Source organism: Protopterus annectens, chromosome 12.part0, assembly GCF_019279795.1.
Source record: "Protopterus annectens isolate FY-2018-M chromosome 12.part0, PAN1.0, whole genome shotgun sequence".
NCBI classification, from domain to species: Eukaryota; Metazoa; Chordata; order Ceratodontiformes; family Protopteridae; genus Protopterus; species Protopterus annectens.
Genome location: NC_056746.1, coordinates 480,883,956 through 480,902,933, shown reverse-complemented (window position 1 = coordinate 480,902,933; position 18,978 = coordinate 480,883,956). Strand labels below are relative to the sequence as shown.

Sequence of the window (18,978 nt, the reverse complement as noted above, 5' to 3'; positions counted from 1 at the left end):
TCGGAGAGGACAGTGTCCCATTTCTAACAACTTGTAGATTTGACAGCTTAGTACAAATGTGGCACTTTTCATTTGCAGGTACCTAATGACACAGCTGTAGAAGTTGGCAATGATGAGTTTAGGGTTCTACAAAAAGAAATAATCTGAAGATTTTGTTTAAAATAGTTTGTATTTTACATATGTTTGAGCGAAGATTTTGTTTAAAATAGTTTGTATTTTACATATGTTTGAGAGAAGATTTTGTTTAAAATAGTTTGTATTTTACATATGTTTGAGCGAAGATTTTGTTTAAAATAGTTTGTGTTTTACATATGTTTGAGAGAAGATTTTGTTTAAAATAGTTTGTATTTTACATATGTTTGAGCGAAGATTTTGTTTAAAATAGTTTGTATTTTACATATGTTTGAGAGAAGATTTTGTTTAAAATAGTTTGTATTTTACATATGTTTGAGCGAAGATTTTGTTTAAAATAGTTTGTGTTTTACATATGTTTGAGGTAGAATGTAAGGTTACAAGAGGGAGCCCACATTTGACATTTTTAGTTAAGACATTATGAGCAGTAAGGGTGAAGAGGTGTGAGAATCTATAGCTTAGTTTTAGGTGACTGATTGTTTTGCTAATGATACTGTCAGTAAACTTGGCCAATGAAAGAATAGGGTTCAAGGTGATCACGAGGTACTTCTGTTCTATTATTAATGGTAGTTGGTTGCTGTCTGTATCAGTAATAATTAGATATATGGATTTAGGAAGTTTTTCCAATGTGCCAGATATCATGATTTTGGACTTTGTGTGATTGTTTAGGAACATGTTTATTTGTCCAGTGGCATAACTCTATAAAGCTAGACTGTAGTTTTTGTTGAAGGGTCAAGGTGTTCTTACATGATTAAAGTAGTAAAATAACTGCATAAAGGACCACGTTAAGGTAAAGCAGGTCAAGGGATATATCATTGATGAAAATGGAAAATAATATTGGTCAAGGATGGATTCTTGTGAAATTCCTATGTTAACAGTGCCTTCAGTTGAAAGGCAGGTAGGTATGTCTGGAATGTTCTGTTTTGCAGGTAACTTTGAAACCATTTAATTGTATTTTCATATACATTTACCGATAAACAACTGTAATTTTATTTTTAGAAGCAGGAGCATGGCATTTCTAATGTACCTAGGGAGACATTCTGCCCCTAGTTATTGCAGCAGTAACTGCCAGCCAGACAACAGCACAATACCAAGGACTACTGTAATTCTCCACCAGAGGGCAGTGCAGCAGAGCTAGATAGCACAGCACAATACCAAGGACTACTGTAATTCTCCAACAGAGGGCAGTGCAGCAGAGCTAGATAGCACAGCACAATACCAAGGACTACTGTAATTCTCCAACAGAGGGCAGTGCAGCAGAGCTAGATAGCACAGCACAATACCAAGGACTGCTGTAATTCTCCAACAGAGGGTAGTGCAGCAGAGCTAGATAGCACAGCACAATACCAAGGACTACTGTAATTCTCCAACAGAGGGCAGTGCAGCAGAGCTAGATAGCACAGCACAATACCAAGGACTACTGTAATTCTCCAACAGAGGGCAGTGCAGCAGAGCTAGATAGCACAGCACAATACCAAGGACTACTGTAATTCTCCAACAGAGGGTAGTGCAACAGAGCTAGATAGCACAGCACAATACCAAGGACTGCTGTAATTCTCCAACAGAGGGTAGTGCAGCAGAGCTAGATAGCACAGCACAATACCAAGGACTACTGTAATTCTCCAACAAAGGGTAGTGCAGCAGAGCTAGATAGCACAGCACAATACCAAGGACTACTGTAATTCTCCAACAGAGGGCAGTGCAGCAGAGCTAGATAGCACAGCACAATACCAATGACTACTATAATTCTCCAACAGAGGGCAGTGCAGCAGAGCTAGATAGCACAGCACAATACCAAGGACTACTGTAATTCTCCAACAGAGGGTAGTGCAGCAGAGCTAGATAGCGCTGCACAATACCAAGGACTACTATAATTCTCCAACAGAGGGCAGTGCAGCAGAGCTAGATAGCACAGCACAATACCAAGGACTACTTTAATTCTCCAACAGAGGGCAGTGCAGCAGAGCTGGATACAGTGGAAATTAACTTCTAGACCTCTATTAATCCAGAATACAAATGAGTAATGACCTGTTTTAGAGTAAAACACAGGCTTTAGTGTAAACGTTATGATAGGTACTATTAGTTATGATGCATGTTCTTTAAATAATTTGCACTCTGCTAGATAAATGTAGTTACTGTTCCTAACCTAGAGTACAGACATCAAATTAACATTTTACAGTGCAGCAGTAATCCATGGCAGCCTTAAAGAAACCATATTAGTTGCTGTAAATGCTTGGACATTAGGAATTTATCCATCATTTCCTGATCAAGAAGGGATATCTCAAGCAGTGAAGTAACTGCCTGAATGCTAACACGAGACAATTTACTATTTAACATAAACAGCAATACCTGCAAGGGACATGCAAACCTTCAGTCTCTGGAAGCAGTTAACAAATCCTAGTGGGCCTATAATTACCCCCCCCACATAAGTCCTTTGCTAGTCTGATAAACATATCACACAAGACCTTCACCAATTCTCTGCAAGAGCAAGGTACTGCTGTAACCACATCTATATATAACAAATGCACACAATGTCTTGCATCTAAAGAATTGCTATAACATACAAACACCATAGAAGAGTATATGGGATAATCTATACACAGGACTATAGATACAGTTCATAAAACTGAAACTATCCAGCAGGTGTGATAACCACTAAGGCTCACAGAGTTCCCTGCAAGCACTAATAATATTTATGTGATTGATGATTCCAGACAGTGCAGGACAGAGACACAATTTACCAGTATTTATAAGAAAAACATAAATGTGACCTACTTGTCGAGTTAAAATGAGGAAAGTGAAAACTAGTTCAGAAACACTTCAAGATCACACACATAAGTACAAGCAGGCCATTGTATACAGAGAGACCAAAACTCTTAGGTGCTTCACCTACATGTGACATGTATACTAACCATTCACAGTATCAACTACATAAGTTGAATAACACCTTGAATAACTGAACAATTCTGGCACAAAATATTATCAATAAATTGCCTCAAACCATTGTTCTCTAAACAGGGAGTGAAGTGCCTGACAGTTTGAATGTAGCAAGACTGATTGGCACCCTGGCACACAAGCTCATTTCAAGATTATTAAAATACCCACACAAGATCATTTCAAAATTATTAAAATACCCACGCAAGATCATTTCAGGATTATTAAAATACCCACACAAGATCATTTCAGGATTATTAAAATACCCACACAAGATCATTTCAGGATTATTAAAATACCCACACAAGATCATTTCAAGATTATTAAAATACCCACACAAGATCATTTCAGGATTATTAAAATACCCACACAAGATCATTTCAAGATTATTAAAATACCCACACAAGATCATTTCAGGATTATTAAAATACCCACACAAGATCATTTCAGGATTATTAAAATACCCACACAAGATCATTTCAGGATTATTAAAATACCCACACAAGATCATTTCAGGATTATTAAAATACCCACACAAGATCATTTCAAGATTATTAAAATACACACACAAGATCATTTCAGGATTATTAAAATACCCACACAAGATCATTTCAAGATTATTAAAATACCCACACAAGATCATTTCAGGATTATTAAAATACCCACACAAGATCATTTCAAGATTATTAAAATACCCACACAAGATCATTTCAGGATTATTAAAATACCCACACAAGATCATTTCAAGATTATTAACATACCCACACAAGATCATTTCAGGATTATTAAAATACCCACACAAGATCATTTCAGAATTATTAAAATACCTACACAAGATCATTTCAGGATTATTAAAATACCCACACAAGATCATTTCAGGATTATAAAAATACCCACACAAGATCATTTCAGGATTATAAAAATACCCACACAATATCATTTCAGGATTATTAAAATACCCACACAAGATCATTTCAGGATTATTAAAATACCCACACAAGATCATTTCAGGATTATTAAAATACCCACACAAGATCATTTCAAGATGATTAAAATACCCACACAAGATCATTTCAGGATTATTAAAATACCCACACAAGATAATTTCAAGATTATTAAAATACACCCACAAGATCATTTCAGGATTATTAAAATACCCACACAAGATCATTTCAGGATTATTAAAATACCCACACAAGATCATTTCAAGATTATTAAAATACCCACACAAGATCATTTCAAGATTATTAAAATACCCACACAAGATCATTTCAGGATTATTAAAATACCCACACAAGATCATTTCAGGATTATTAAAATACCCACACAAGATCATTTCAAGATTATTAAAATACCCACACAAGATCATTTCAAGATTATTAAAATACCCACACAAGATCATTTCAGGATTATTAAAATACCCACACAGGATCATTTCAGGATTAAAATACCCACACAAGATCATTTCAGGATTATTAAAATACCCACACAAGATCATTTCAGGATTATTAAAATACCCATTACCACTATTTTCTAATAATATAACTGCTGTTTCTAGCACTGTAAAACAAACAAACAAAAAAGAAAGAAATAAGAGCTACTATGCATTTTCCTAAAGATTGGCATAATGGTTAAGGTGTTTACCTTATAGACACAAGTTGCAGGGTTTAATTCTCCCATGGTGTAATTGGCGAGGCTTAAAATGGCTCACAAGGGCAGTTAGCCTAGTACTAATCTATGAACCTATCTCTATAAAAGTTCTTTGCAACACTTTTTCTAACACATTCTACTAGATATTTTGTAACACATTATGCTAGACTGCAGCAAAGGGCTTTAATAGCTCCTTGCTACAGTTTTTTTAATAAGAGGGTAACCATAATTCTGACATCAGTGTTTGTGTGTGTGTGTGTGTGTCTGTGTGCACGCAAGCGCCTACAAATGTGAGTGAATGTGAATGTGTGTGTGTGTGTGTGTGTGTGTGTGTATTTCTACATATATATATGTGTCTGCCTTACAGGGACTGTCATTTAAGCAGCTTTGAGGTCACAGCTACCTAAAGGAATAGCACTACTGCTTCACTGCTTTCAGGGGACAATCATCACCTTTCTGGTCAGTTGCACCCTTCTCCCATTTGTTACTTCAGTTTTATTGATGGTGTTTATAAAGAAAACAAGCTCCTGTAGACCTGAGATAATCAGAATCCAAAAAGCAAAATTAGGTGAGGGCAGCATGCATGAAGGCTAGAAGTATATAATGACAAAGCAGACAGTCCTGAATTACTCATTATCTTACAGGACACTGAAGTCTGCTTTGTCACAAACAATGGGCTCCAGACCAGCTCTACTATTCAACTAATTATGGGTGTATACTACTTGTAATTTCTGCAGATTCTGAAGGAAGTGTGTCAGAGTCTGTGTCATCATAAAAGATAATCTCATATCTTGGCAAGAAGCTACATAAACAATGAGAAATGTTACCAGTGTTAATATTAACAATGAAGACACCAGTTGTATGGGCTACTGCTACACTCCTTCTGTAACTCTCAGTTAAAATTTGTAGTGCCTGAATAAATTTCAAAACATAAACTTAGGTAATATTATCAAGGGAGTTCAACTATCCAAATAGGTCTTGCTTTTGTACTTATTTATTAATTGACTGATTGCACTTTGCTAACCTGAATAGTCTCACTGGGCAAACTCTATTTACAGGAAAAAGGTGAGGATAAAAGCAGCAGAAACACGAGAAATTCATAACACGTGCACAAAACATACATCTATTCCACATGATCAAGTAATGACTAATAAAGAATAACTGTTACAACATAACAATGTTGCTGATTGTGGCTGTTTTATACCATAGTCGATCAAGTGCCTTTATAGAAACACCTAGAATAAGTACTTTTGTAATTCTTAGTAAGTTATTGAAATAGCTCAGGAATTATTTTTGGCATTTATTGTGATCTGAGTCAGAACTGCTTTGGCTTAAACTCTAGTGACAGTATAGGAAAAACTAAGCTATTTTGAGGGATCTAGGACTATTTACCAAAACACAAATGCTCGCACACAGTTTCACGAAAGTACTTTTCACCGAAAATGCACTTTTGTGAAACATTAATAAAAAACATAACAAACTTAAAAAAAACACATTAATCACATTTACACAGGAGGGCACAGTCATGATACATATGAGAGTACATAACTTGAGAACTACTTCTTTAGACATATGAAGAGAGTGACATGATGACGCTTTTGGAATATGTGTCATAGGCAGGAATGAACCTAACCTTGAGCGACGTTTTACCATCACCGAGAATGATTCAACAAAAGAAACAAGAGTATGGATTTCAGCAGTTGGCTTATTTTCTGATTTCATTCAAAGGAGGCCCAGTGTATATCAGCCTGGGAGGAAATGGCTGACAGTCTAAACTGCTTAGCTAGAGATGGCCTGTATCCCTATCTCTGATGCTTTCAAATACTAGCTAAAATCTTGTCCACCCCCATAGTGCCTTCTTAAGCAATGTCAGTCTCCAAAAACATCGAACATAACAAAACAGTATCTGGATAAAATCATAGCCAACCATAGGACCCTCTCTCTGTCCCCTCTGGCACATCCCTCCTACATGACAAGTATGCAGTCCCTATGAAGCAAGTCAAACACCATTCTTCTAGGGGACTTTGACTAACTCTCTATAAACTGGGAGACTTAACATCCCTAATATGTAAACAAACAAACGAGACTGACTTATAAGTTATTACTAGACTAACTGCCCTTGTGTGCCATTTTAAGCCTAGCCAATTACCCCATGTGAGAATCAAACCTTGCACCTTGTGCCTGTAAGGTAAACACCATAACCATTACACTAACTTCTGTATGCCCAGAGATTTGTAAAGGTCGTTAATACAATCTGTTTGGAGCAGTTAGTCTGCACCCCAACTATGGGCAAGAAAATCCTGTATGTGATCCTTAACAGTATTGGACAATTCTGTTCTGTAGCAGTTGTAACTCCTTTTCTGGTCAAATCTGACATTGTACCAGTCACATTCACAATAAAACTGAAGCCAGAATTGCTTTTCAATAAGTCAGTACTCAGAAATTATGCTAACATTAATCTGCTTAAACAGAGTGATGATCTAGATAAATTCCCTATCTCCTCCCATGTAAACAGCTACAAAGAGGAATCTATCCCTTCTGAAGTAAATACAATGCTAAATTTAAAAATAAACCTTGTATTGGTGGAACCCAAATTGGTGGCTTAGCTAGGGCAGGGCAAAGGGTGCAACTGCCTTGGGAAGGTGTTGGGTGGCGTGACTGGTCAGTTCTGATTGCTCTATAATGCATACTGGCTTTTATAGGTTCATAGGTGTACAGTAGGCTAACTACCACTAGGGCTCTTATAAGCCTAACCATGCAACCTAAATGTGACCCCCAAATTTGATTTAAATAGGTGGTGATTTACTGACTGCTCTATCCATCAAAGACATAAGAGCCAGCGCAGGGGTAAATTTCTGCTTACTCATATATCGGTCCAAGTTGCACTTAAAAAGGAATAGGGAGGAACTCTGCATCACATGGATGGGGAGCCTGTTCCAGAGAATGGGGATTCCCTGAGAAACATATCTGTCTCTCCAACATGTCCTATTTATGTCACAATCAAAATTTAGGTCTTTTAATTTAGTAGTTCTGATGTTGTTTCTTTTGCAGATGTGCAAAAATTTCATCAGAACAGGGTCCGGGCATGCTTTGTATGCCTGGGAAAGATCACCTCTCAGAAGCCTGTATGATACAGAATACAAAGATAGGGCTTTGAGGTGATCAGCACAGGATATTGTGTTTACTCCCTGTATTCTTTTTGTAAGGAACCTCTGTGGACACTCCAGTTGCTGCATGCGTCTGGTCAGGTACATACTGAAGAGGGCATTATACTCATGATTAGTGTAATGAGGGTCAAGTACAGTGGTATGATGACCTCTTTGGATGGAGATACCATGCCCTTGCTTACAAGCTGAGCAACATAGAAAGGTTTTCTTACTAGCTTGGACACATGCTGGTCGAAGGCTAGGTTACTATCTATATGAGTTCCCAGATTCCTGACTAGTGAATCAACGTTTAAGGGTGTTTTATTGATGATGTAGTTACCCAAGGTGGTAGACTTCCCAAAGTACTATAATGCATTTCTTGGTACTGAGTTTTGAGCCATGGATTTAGCACCAAGTTTTGTCTGGTTTAGACCTTCTTGAAGAGTGTTCTCATCTCGGGGGGGAATTCAATGACTGCTCCCAATTTGCAATCATCTGTGAACTTGGTCAGCCAAAGGCCTTTGACATCTGGGAAGTAGATGTGGAGGTGACCTTGCCAGTTCTAACTTTCTGGGTTCTATCAGTCAGACAGCTAGCTAGTGTGTTATAAAGGGGTTTATACACAGTTCCATAAGTTTGTTGACAGTGCCCACGTGAGGTAGTGTATCAAATGCTTTAGCCAGATCTAGGAAGGCCTACATACTGTTTAGGCTCATACCAGCCTGAGACACACAGTCTGAAAGGTCCATAATGTCTGTCTTCATATAGGTCAGGGAGGTACATCTCAGGTAATTTACACCAACATGGACTGTGATGGAAACATACTGGTACATGTGGCGTAATGATTTGAGTGCACGTGCAATTTGGCAGATTCTGGCTCCAGATAAGTAAAGAACAGTTATTTTCTCCATGTTCAGCCTGGTTAGAGGGACATCAGTATATCTTACAATGGAGTCTCCTATGATGAGAGTCATGGGAAGTGTGTTTGCTTGCCTTAGGGGCTTAGTTTTTGGGGCCCCACTGAGAGTGACAGTATGTGTAGTGTTAGATGTTGAGTTTTCTGAGGTATGCCTGTTGCTTTCCAATGAGTGATCTAGGCAATCGTTGTCTTTTATGAAGATTGCTTTTATGTGCCTCACCATACATTAGTCTATGTGTTTGTTGTGTACCACATAAGTTGGGTGTTGTGTATGTGGTTTTGGCAACTTGATGTGCAGTTGCATGCGAGAGTTTATCCTCTGGTGTCATTGTGTAAGTACATCTCTTGCATTATCCAGCAAAAGAAGAAACACCAGCTGTACCACAGCAACATAGTTTATTAAGGTAGTAAGCACTTTCAGGGATCCAACCCCTTCATCAGACAACAAGTGAATAAACCTTACACAATTTATAGTGGAATCAATTAAGGACAATTGACTTTCCTTAAAAAAAACAGTAACATTATTCTATTAAGCATATTAATTATAGTAAAAAACATAAAATCATCACAATGTTGTGTATGAAAATGTGCAAAACTCTGCATATAAGGTTGCTAAAAACAATCAACATATAAAGATGTTGTAGTCACACAAAAAAGAACATACATATCTATTAAAATCAACCATGATATGTGCAATAGAACTATGTTTATATATATATATATATATATATATATATATATATATATATATATATATATGTAAACATCAAATAACCTAATGAAAGGTTGGCTTAGCTATTGGCACAAGCTGTGCCCATAGCTACGCCAACCTTCTGGATATAGTAATCACTACCAAAAATAAAGATATTATTTGTCAGAACAATATCCAATAAAGTACAAATCAAATCACATTTACTGGAAGTAACTCCTGCATTATTCAGCACTTCTCTCACGTTGTCTATCCCCCATTGATTCGGAATGCTATGAACAGTGATTCTATATCTAAAGTTACAAAAAATAAAAACAATCCGTATATACAGACGCCCATTTCAAACTGAGTGTTTCTAAAAAAGCTTGTGCCAATAGCTACACCAACCTTTCATTAGTGCACTGGGAATGTTCCCTTGTTCTGTCCAATGAACTATATAGTTAACACATAGTTTGGTATACTAGGTTCGTGGATGATATTTTTTTTGTTGTGGCAGGGCACCGAAGTTGAGTTGAACAAATTTATTTGTTATTTAAATGGGACCACAGACTTCCTTAGATTTACGTTTAATTATTCTACACATGAAATTGATTTTTTGGATGTGAGGGTGAGCAAAGACCACCTAAATAATATTAAGACTAGTCTCTATAGAAAGCCAGTTAGGAAAAATAACTTCCTGCACAACACAAGTATGCACCCAAACTACGCCAAATGCAATGTAAAAAAAGTGCAAGTATTTAGAGTAATGAGGCTTTTTAATGATGATGTAGAGTTACATGGAGTACTCCAGACACTAAAGTCTGACTTTTTGGAGAGAGGCTATGATGGTCAGATGATCGATAGATATATAAATGAAGAATGGAAGACCAGGGATGACCGCTGTAAACCATATATTAGAGACAAAGTTGTCCCGAATTCTACCAATGATGCAGAAGCTAGTTATGCATGTATACCCAGTAATGTAGCTGATAACAAACTAAGGATGCCTTTGACCTTTGCCAGTAATATTAGTACTGTCTGTGATGTCATTAATAGGAAATGGAGTATTCTTTCTACGGTTGAAGGTCTAAAGGGTGTAATTGAAGCTAAACCGAATTTTACGTTTCGTAACAATAGAACATTGAAGAGCCATCTATGCTATAGGTCTGACGTACCTAGTACCCGGTAAAAGTCTGACAGGATAGGCACATATGCATGCAGAAGTTGCACAGCATGTACACACAGGCAGGAGTTTTACACATCCAATTATTATTTTTCCCCGTGATGCTTGTGATCAACCAGGTATTTTTTTGCAATGTTTACAGAGATTTGTGTGGAGCAACTTGGAATACTTTAATGTGTGGCATCTTATTTGTGCGGACTATCAAAGGTAAAACTTATTATGTGGCCATCACACTTCATGGTTGTAACTACCGGGTGGGGGTTGGGCATACCTCTCAACTGTAGGTGATTTTGGCACATAAGTAGTTTGGGGAGAGATGGTGATGGATTACATGTAATAATAATAATAACAACAAAACTTATTAGAGTTATAAACTTCTTTTGCTTCAGGAAAATGTATGTTATTTCCCATTGCCTTATTTTGTCACTTCCTCATGCTAGTAGTACTAATATTTCAAAATCTGTCCCGTACCTTTTTTTATTTTTTGATTTTGTACCTGATTCTTGAGGTAAGAGGTTGAGAGCTATGGGGGTTGGATTTGGCTGGATGAATGTAACCAATGCTGTTGTCCTTTACTCAGTTTTAAGCAGTCACTACAATATGACTTTGCAGGACTAGGGAGCATTTCTGAAGTAAGCTGAATTACTTAACTTGACACCTGAGAGGTACAGACAGAGTACGTATAATTGCTGTGCTGTGGGTGGAAGAAAACAACAAGCTGCATTATTCTGACTTTGCAGGAGTAGTGTAATTTCTGCAATATTTTAATGTGTGGCAAATGTTTGCTTGGAGAAAAGCTGAAATGCATTTCATGGTCATCCTGTTTTTATCAAACTTCAACATCTGAGTTGTATATAGACGCGGCTATAACTGTTTGGTGGGGGTTGTCTGGATGAAAGTTACTGACCCTTGAATCACTTGCTCAGTTTATTGTCATTTCTCAAAACAATGGGGGTAGGGTTAATTACAGAATACCCAGATCTTCAGAGTTTCTGATGGGCTGGTGTTCCCACCCATTAAGGCTGTATATGTAGATTTTGACACAGGCTTAGTAGCCACTGAAGTTCTGTGATGCATTTTGTCCCTATTTTGAAAAATGACTGTAAACTGAGCAAGTGGATCCTCTGTCCTGAATCCCATCAAGCGTAAAGCCAGCTCTACTCAGAGGTGTACACAGAAAATTGCTGTAGCTTGTGTGGGGAGTTGGGGATGATATCATTATGTCTTTAACTTTTCTCCCAAACTTCAGAGAACTAAAACTGCCGGACACACTTTAGCAAAAGTGCTTTTCACCAAAAAAGCACTTTCACTAAAGTGTGCAAAGAAAATATAAAAAAAACAACAAAATTAAAAAAAAAACCACACAGTACTCATGTTTACACAGGGGGGCAAGTAATATTCCCTTATCCCCACTGTGCTGCAATCTCAGCAACAGCCATTTCACCACATTTTTATCTTTTTTTTTTAGCACACTGTCATGAAAGTGCTTTTTTCAGTGAAAAGTACTTTCGTGAAAGTGTCCTCGGCCATTTCACTTTCAGTGAAACAGTCGTTCGATAAATAGTACAGATCCCATATTATATCTATATCTATATCTATATCTATATCTATATCTATATCTATATCTATATCTATATCTATAAGGCCTTCTGAAGCTGAGGGGTCTATTTCCTAACACAGAAAGATTTTCAGTGGCATAGTTGGCTGAATCAGTGCCCTATAATAGCTCAATGGCTACAAACACACCCATTGGGTTATTACAATTAGTGCATCCACCCTCCCCCCCAGCTAGCTCTTCCAGAGCAAAAAAAAAAAAAACTTTGCTGTAATAATCCAATAGGTATATCGCAGTTACAGCCACACCCCGCCTCGCAGGAGAGGATGAATGGCCGATTGCATCCAGGGGGATTGCCCCTCTGGCACCATTCTAGCTATGTTCCTGAAGCTATTAAATATGTTATTTATTCATTTAAATGGCCACAATATCAGCTGTGGCTTCTTAAATGAATACCTGTACTGCACTCATGACTGACCGGCAAACGTTCAGCAGTGCTGTTTGTGTGCTTTTACACCTTACATCTGGGTTAGTCACCCCCCAGTTACAGTAGTGAAAATGTTGCTCATGGATCTCTTGCAGAAAGAAAAGGGAGACTTTTTGCCTCAAAGAATAAAGCCATTGTAGGTTTATAAACAAATGTACTGCTTTCCGAACTTAGCGTCATTATCTCAATAACTGACGTCTCTGCATACTTGAAGAACAGATAGTTCAGGTCACAGAGAATAACCAAGAACTAGCACAAGTGTTTCATACAATCCTGCATGGATACTGAAGAAATTAAAACAATTGAACATATTCTGAGGCATGGAACCAAGCTACAGGCATCAAAATCAAAGAGTTAAAAAAAGCCTACGCTTCAGGGGGGTTGACTTTCTTCCTTAGACATAATTACAAATGAAAATGGCATCAGTTATACGTGTAGTCTACTCCTAACATGTACAAGGTCTTTTACATCTGTGTCCTTTTTAATTCCACTTAGGAAGGAATAAAGAAATGCCATGCCCCTTCATTCGGCATAAAACACCACCATATAAAGTGCGCTCCCTATTGAAATGTCAGCACTCAAAATGCCAAATACTAAAACACTTTAGACTTGGAGGAGCATCCCAATGTGAGGAGCAATCCCCCTACACCTCCCCCCCGAACTTATGTATACTAAGTACAAGATTGCCATACCTTGGAGAAGTAATAATACTCTGAGAAATACTCATCTTGGACTTAGTACTTGCAAGTCCGATTTTTCGACCATTCAGTCTCTATAGCAGGTCTTCACATTTCAAATGGTTACCAATCCAATATTTTTTTTTTATCAGCAGTTAAAAAATAAAAACCTCTGTCACTCAAAAATGCCCTTAGTAGTCCCACATACAGCTGACTATATGCACCACAGAAAGCTTCATAATATAGCTTTGCAAAGCAAAGCCTTAACTTTCCACAGAAAACCAGAAGTGGAACACAAACAATGCTTCCCACAGCTTTATGACTCTCTAAGTATCTTTTCAGAAAAATTAAAAAAATAATTAGCAATTAGGAATATGCCACATTAAAAGAAACACCTCTTTATGGATGACCTTAGCTCCACTGACCTTGCCGATATATAACAGTCTGTGCATACACATCAAACAGTACATTAGGTTAAAACATATCCTCAGTTAATTAAAGATATATATCTGAAAGCAGCAGTCAGTTCAGTCTGTGCACTGTTGTTAGCTACTGAACCAATGCAGATAAATAATAAAGGAGGCACCAGACTAAAGATCATACCTAAATGAGAAAGACATATGCAGTTAAAATTACATACACCATGCATCAAGTTTAAAGACCCATTACATTTATGGGGACATTCAAGTTGTATAGTACAGAAAGTGCAGAAACATAGATCCAAATTAACTTTACAGCCCACATCAAAAATAAAGTAAAGCCAAAACATATTAATAAATGCCTACCTTAGAAGCTGCAAAAGCAACAATTTATTTAAGGAAATAAGTTCTGTATCAAAAAAGTTCCATATGAATATATCATGGTATGCACCAGAGTACAAATAAAAGGTTAGATTAAGTAATACTGAGTTGTATCAGTCACTATATGTATTACTAACACAGTGTGTATAATAGCATCTATTTTTTCTTTTACAAAAAATGAAATATGTAAGTAAAAATGTAGATGCAAACTAAAAAATATTGACATTTTTTTTAAATATAACATATTGTATAATAGCAATAATCCATGTCAGGGTGTGATTGTGTTGGGATTTGCTTAGGCTTGCCTTCTGGATTTGGTAAAGTGACTTACTCTGTCATGATCAAACCACACCAGGCTTGAAGAAATCCCAATGTAATCCACACCCTGACAAACATTATTGTCATAGAATGTATAAGGTATAAGATCTCAAACAACATCAACAGTCCAAATTCCACTGGCACACAAGGCACAAATAACAAAATCATCTTATTTTATTTTTTGGCAAAAAAAAAGACACAAAGGGCAGAAAGCTGAAAAATTATTGTATTACTTTATAATGAAATTATTTTAATTGTTTCTGTCTTGGCACTGGGGGCCCATAAGAAATCAGAGTTGGTATAACTTACCACATAAAACACTTGAGGCAAATCTGAATAAAAGATAATGCAGCTGTATAGCCTTCATTGGAATTTATTAGGTTCCCCAAGCATGCTGAATGACTAATGCTTTACAGCTGATAGGGTTTACCTCTACTTGAGCGAGGTGTGCTAGAGAATCAGCTCTCATTTTTTTCACTTTTTTGAATTACTGTTCTTTTTTCTAATTTGCAGGAACCTTGGAGTATGAATTTATAAGTAAGGGGATAGGGTCTGGGGCCTCAGGGAGGGGTTTGCTTTCTGCAAAACTATTAATTTTATTTTTTGGGATCTATTTGCAGGGAAACCCATGTCCTTGAATATATACATTCAGAGTTTTTGTGTGCTCCAAACAAAAATGTTCACACTTGATGATTGTGAGTTGGTACAAGGGGTTAAGGCTGTGAGCTATAGCAAGTTTCATTCCCTCAGCACACATTTGCCTACTGTGTGACCTTAACCGGACATTGCTCCAGGGTTCCCCCTCAAAAGGACTGTGCGTCCAGTGGGCCTACCTGGTTAACAAGTAGATATTATTGTGGCATTGCTCTGCACAAACACAAATGCTCAGAAAGTAAATTTTATCTGTAAAACTTTCCTTAGAAGTGAAATATTTAACTTAGAGTGGCTAAAATAAAGCCACTCTGTGAAGAAAAGCTTACAACAGCTAGATGCACAATAAACAGCACCACTATAAAATCTTAGCACAATCTAACCTACTATACTGTCAAATCCTGGAGATCATCCAAGGAGACCTCTGTATATGCAAGTTCACAACTTACAGAAGCCTACCCAAACACAGGTCCGGACAACATGGATATCAGATTTACAAATGTCTCTGTAGGCAGCTTAGTAGATATGAGCATCCTGAGACAATGTAGAAATTATCTCATGTTCACTGACAGCCATTTATCCACCACACATAGTGTCCATCAGCGGGAGTGGTGCCCTAGGCAATAGGGCTCCACGGTGCCCCCCACCACACTACCCGATGCCCCCATCCTGGTCTACCTACACAAAATAAATACTGGAAAAGAGCCCCTGCTAGAGCGGCACCTTAGGTGGCTGCCTAGTTGGCCTATGCCTAAGGCTGGCTATGTCCCTCACATACATAGACCAAACTATGCTAAGGCACTAGAAATCAATCTTTCCAAATCTCAAAGACCTCCTAAGCCTATAAATTGTAATTCCTATCCTCAGCAATCTTTAAAGCACTCACCAAAAGCAACCCCAGATACCACACATATGATTCCACCCAATGGAGCCCCAAGAGCAAAGCCCATATGGCAAGCCAACACATTACCTAGGACTCTTTATCATGGTGGACTCCACTGTATAATATACAGATGCCCCACTCACCAGACTGAACAAAGACTACTTACCTGGACATTAGGAAGAGAGAGCAGCATTCTAGCTTCACCAAGGATGATGCCACAGTCTGAACAAAAGATGAACAATTTCAATATTTGCCTTAGTTTCTGGTCTTTGCAGGGGTAATTCAATAATTGTCAGCAGGGGAGGACATGGTTAACAGACCATATTACTTTTCAATGGATGGTCTACATCTATCTCTCCTAGGCTTCTGAATACAGGCTAAAACTTTATCTGCCCTTTTAGAGCCCTTTTTAGGCAATACCAATTTGGCAAACCTACTGAAATAGCAAATAAAACCCAAAGAAACCTAAAGGAGCCTAAGCAAGAAACTCCGCACCCTACAAGCTGTCCTTATGCTGGAGAATATAGACATCTGTTCTGTTACCAATACATAGTTTAAATCCAAAGAAAGTACTCCAGCAGTGCAAGACTTCAGTGCCTTCCACACATATGGACCATCAGCTGCACAGACAGGGACAAAAGTTTGAGGAGTCTCAATCTGTATTAGAAACAAGCATAAATCTACATTGGGTAAACAGGATGATGCCCTAGAATTTATCCACCTGCAAATCTCTATTGGCCAAGTCCTGTATCCTACCCTAGCAAGCTATAGGTTACTCTCTATGTTCCTAGAATCACAGAGCTTATACCAGACCTACTGGAGACACTCAACATTAAACCAAATGTCCTGTTCATGGGAGAATTTAAATACCCCTCTTAGGCTGGGAAACATACACTGTCTCATATTCACAGACACAACAATTCCTGGACCTTATTAATACAAATACCCTTGACCAGATAGTGAGCACAACCACCAGAGGTTCAAACATACTGGACCTGATACTCACCAATATGAGAGAGTGCTTACCCCCCCCCCCCGTGTCATATCCTCACTGGTGAGGTCAGATCGCAAAGCTGTCCCATATGGAACAAAATTCATCTCTGTAATTACAGCAAACCCTGTAATGGTTAGGAACTATTCCAAAGCAAACTACACACTATTAAGTGATAGTTTATCAAAATTCAGTGCCCTTCCCAACTGTTACTGTTACTAAGCTCAATTTAAACAAACAGATCCACCCCCAATTAACACTGAACCAATAAAATAAAACCATATAATGAATATTTATAAAGTTCATAAATATTCAACAATCACAGTACAATTCAACTGCAGAACCCATGTTATGATAAAAAAAAACACACTAAATTGTACAGCAAATAACACAGCAATCCCCAAAAATCATGCTCTTGTCAAAATAGTATAGGTAAAAATGCTATTAATAAACATATACATATGTACATATAAAATGTAAAATTATATAAATATATGTAAAAAATGTATATCAATTCATTTATCTATTTAATGCTTTTAACTTGAAGAAACAGGCTAAGGATAGAGCATCACTGATGCCTGGCCAGTTTATCACATTAGTTTTAATCTGCCATAGTGCCTCTTGTTTCTCCAGTTGTAGGGTCCAGGGGCCACCCCTTGGGTCTATGTCTAAGACATCAAAGGACATAGATGGAAGACCACATGCCAAACTGAAAGGGTGGTATACTGCATCGTATGTATGGCTTGTCCCACTTTCTACATCACGAAAATGGAAAGGAGATTAAGATGTAGGATATACGAACATTTAAGGGACATTAGGTTAGGCAAAGAGACGAATGCTCTCGCTAAACACTGTAAGGAGTATGGGGGGCATGATTTTAAATTTTAATGATAATTGATGTTTTGGACATAGACCCAAGATAAATGAATTGATATACATTTTTACATGTATTTATATAATTTTACATTTTATATGTACATATGTATATATTTATGAACTTTATGAAAATTCATTATATGGTTTTATTTTATTGGTTCAATGTTAATTGGGGTGGATCTGTTTGTTTAAATTTAGCTCAGTAACAGTTTTCTAATTTCCTTAAAAAAGTCTTTGATTCACCAGAGATGAAAGCACTTGGAATACTGTTTATACTTTTTGGATTTTTATGTGACTACACCTTTTGTGTGTTTTATTGAATAAATTCTTGGATAAACCGTTTGTTGGCTTTTTTACCTGAACCCACTGCTGCTGTTTTTATGCTCTAAAGATGTTATTTTTACAGCCTAGAAGCACTCACACTCTGACACTTCATGTCCCAAAAATGCTGAAATGTTGCAGAAAGCCACTGGATGGACATTGTCAGAGAATAACTTGTAGGAAATTGTTTCTGTTCATCATAGATCCTCGAGAATGCTGCCGCTTGCAGCACACTCACTTGATGAGGAGTCCAAGGCTATAGACAGGGGAGGTAAAATGATGACTTCCTCTATTATTTGAGGCCTAAAAATTTATATGTGTTTGTCTCAAATGCCCTATTTCAGTCCTTCTTGTCTGATGAAGCAGTGAAAGACTGGGAGAGTTCCATGATTTGGGGCCAAGGAGTCCCTGGAAAAAACTGAATGTTTTCTTTAATGGATTTTCTATTTGCTTGCTGTAGTTTTTTAAATTAATTTAATTAGTGTGTTTGTTAACCAAAAGAAACACATGCCATTACAAATTTGTGTAATCCAGTATTACAAACCAGAAAACTGTAATACAGAAATTATTAAGCATTGACTGGCAGATATTGTTTTTAACATACAGAAATCATTATGATGCATAATATCTAAGTGTAATCATATGTATCCAGTGGTGCATAATAACAATGTAGCTCAATTCACAATGATGACCTTCATTCACAGTTTTATACTACGAAAAGCTGACCGGAAACTGTTATTCTTAAATTTATACTGACTATGATACAA

The 18,978-nt window shown here is 37.2% G+C and overlaps 1 protein-coding gene across 1 annotated transcript in view; it reads left to right on the top strand.

Moving 5' to 3' along the window:
- Positions 1 to 18,978, top strand: part of SLC5A10 (solute carrier family 5 member 10) — a 1,811,293-nt gene that overhangs the window by 663,511 nt on the left and 1,128,804 nt on the right. The window lies entirely within an intron of this gene.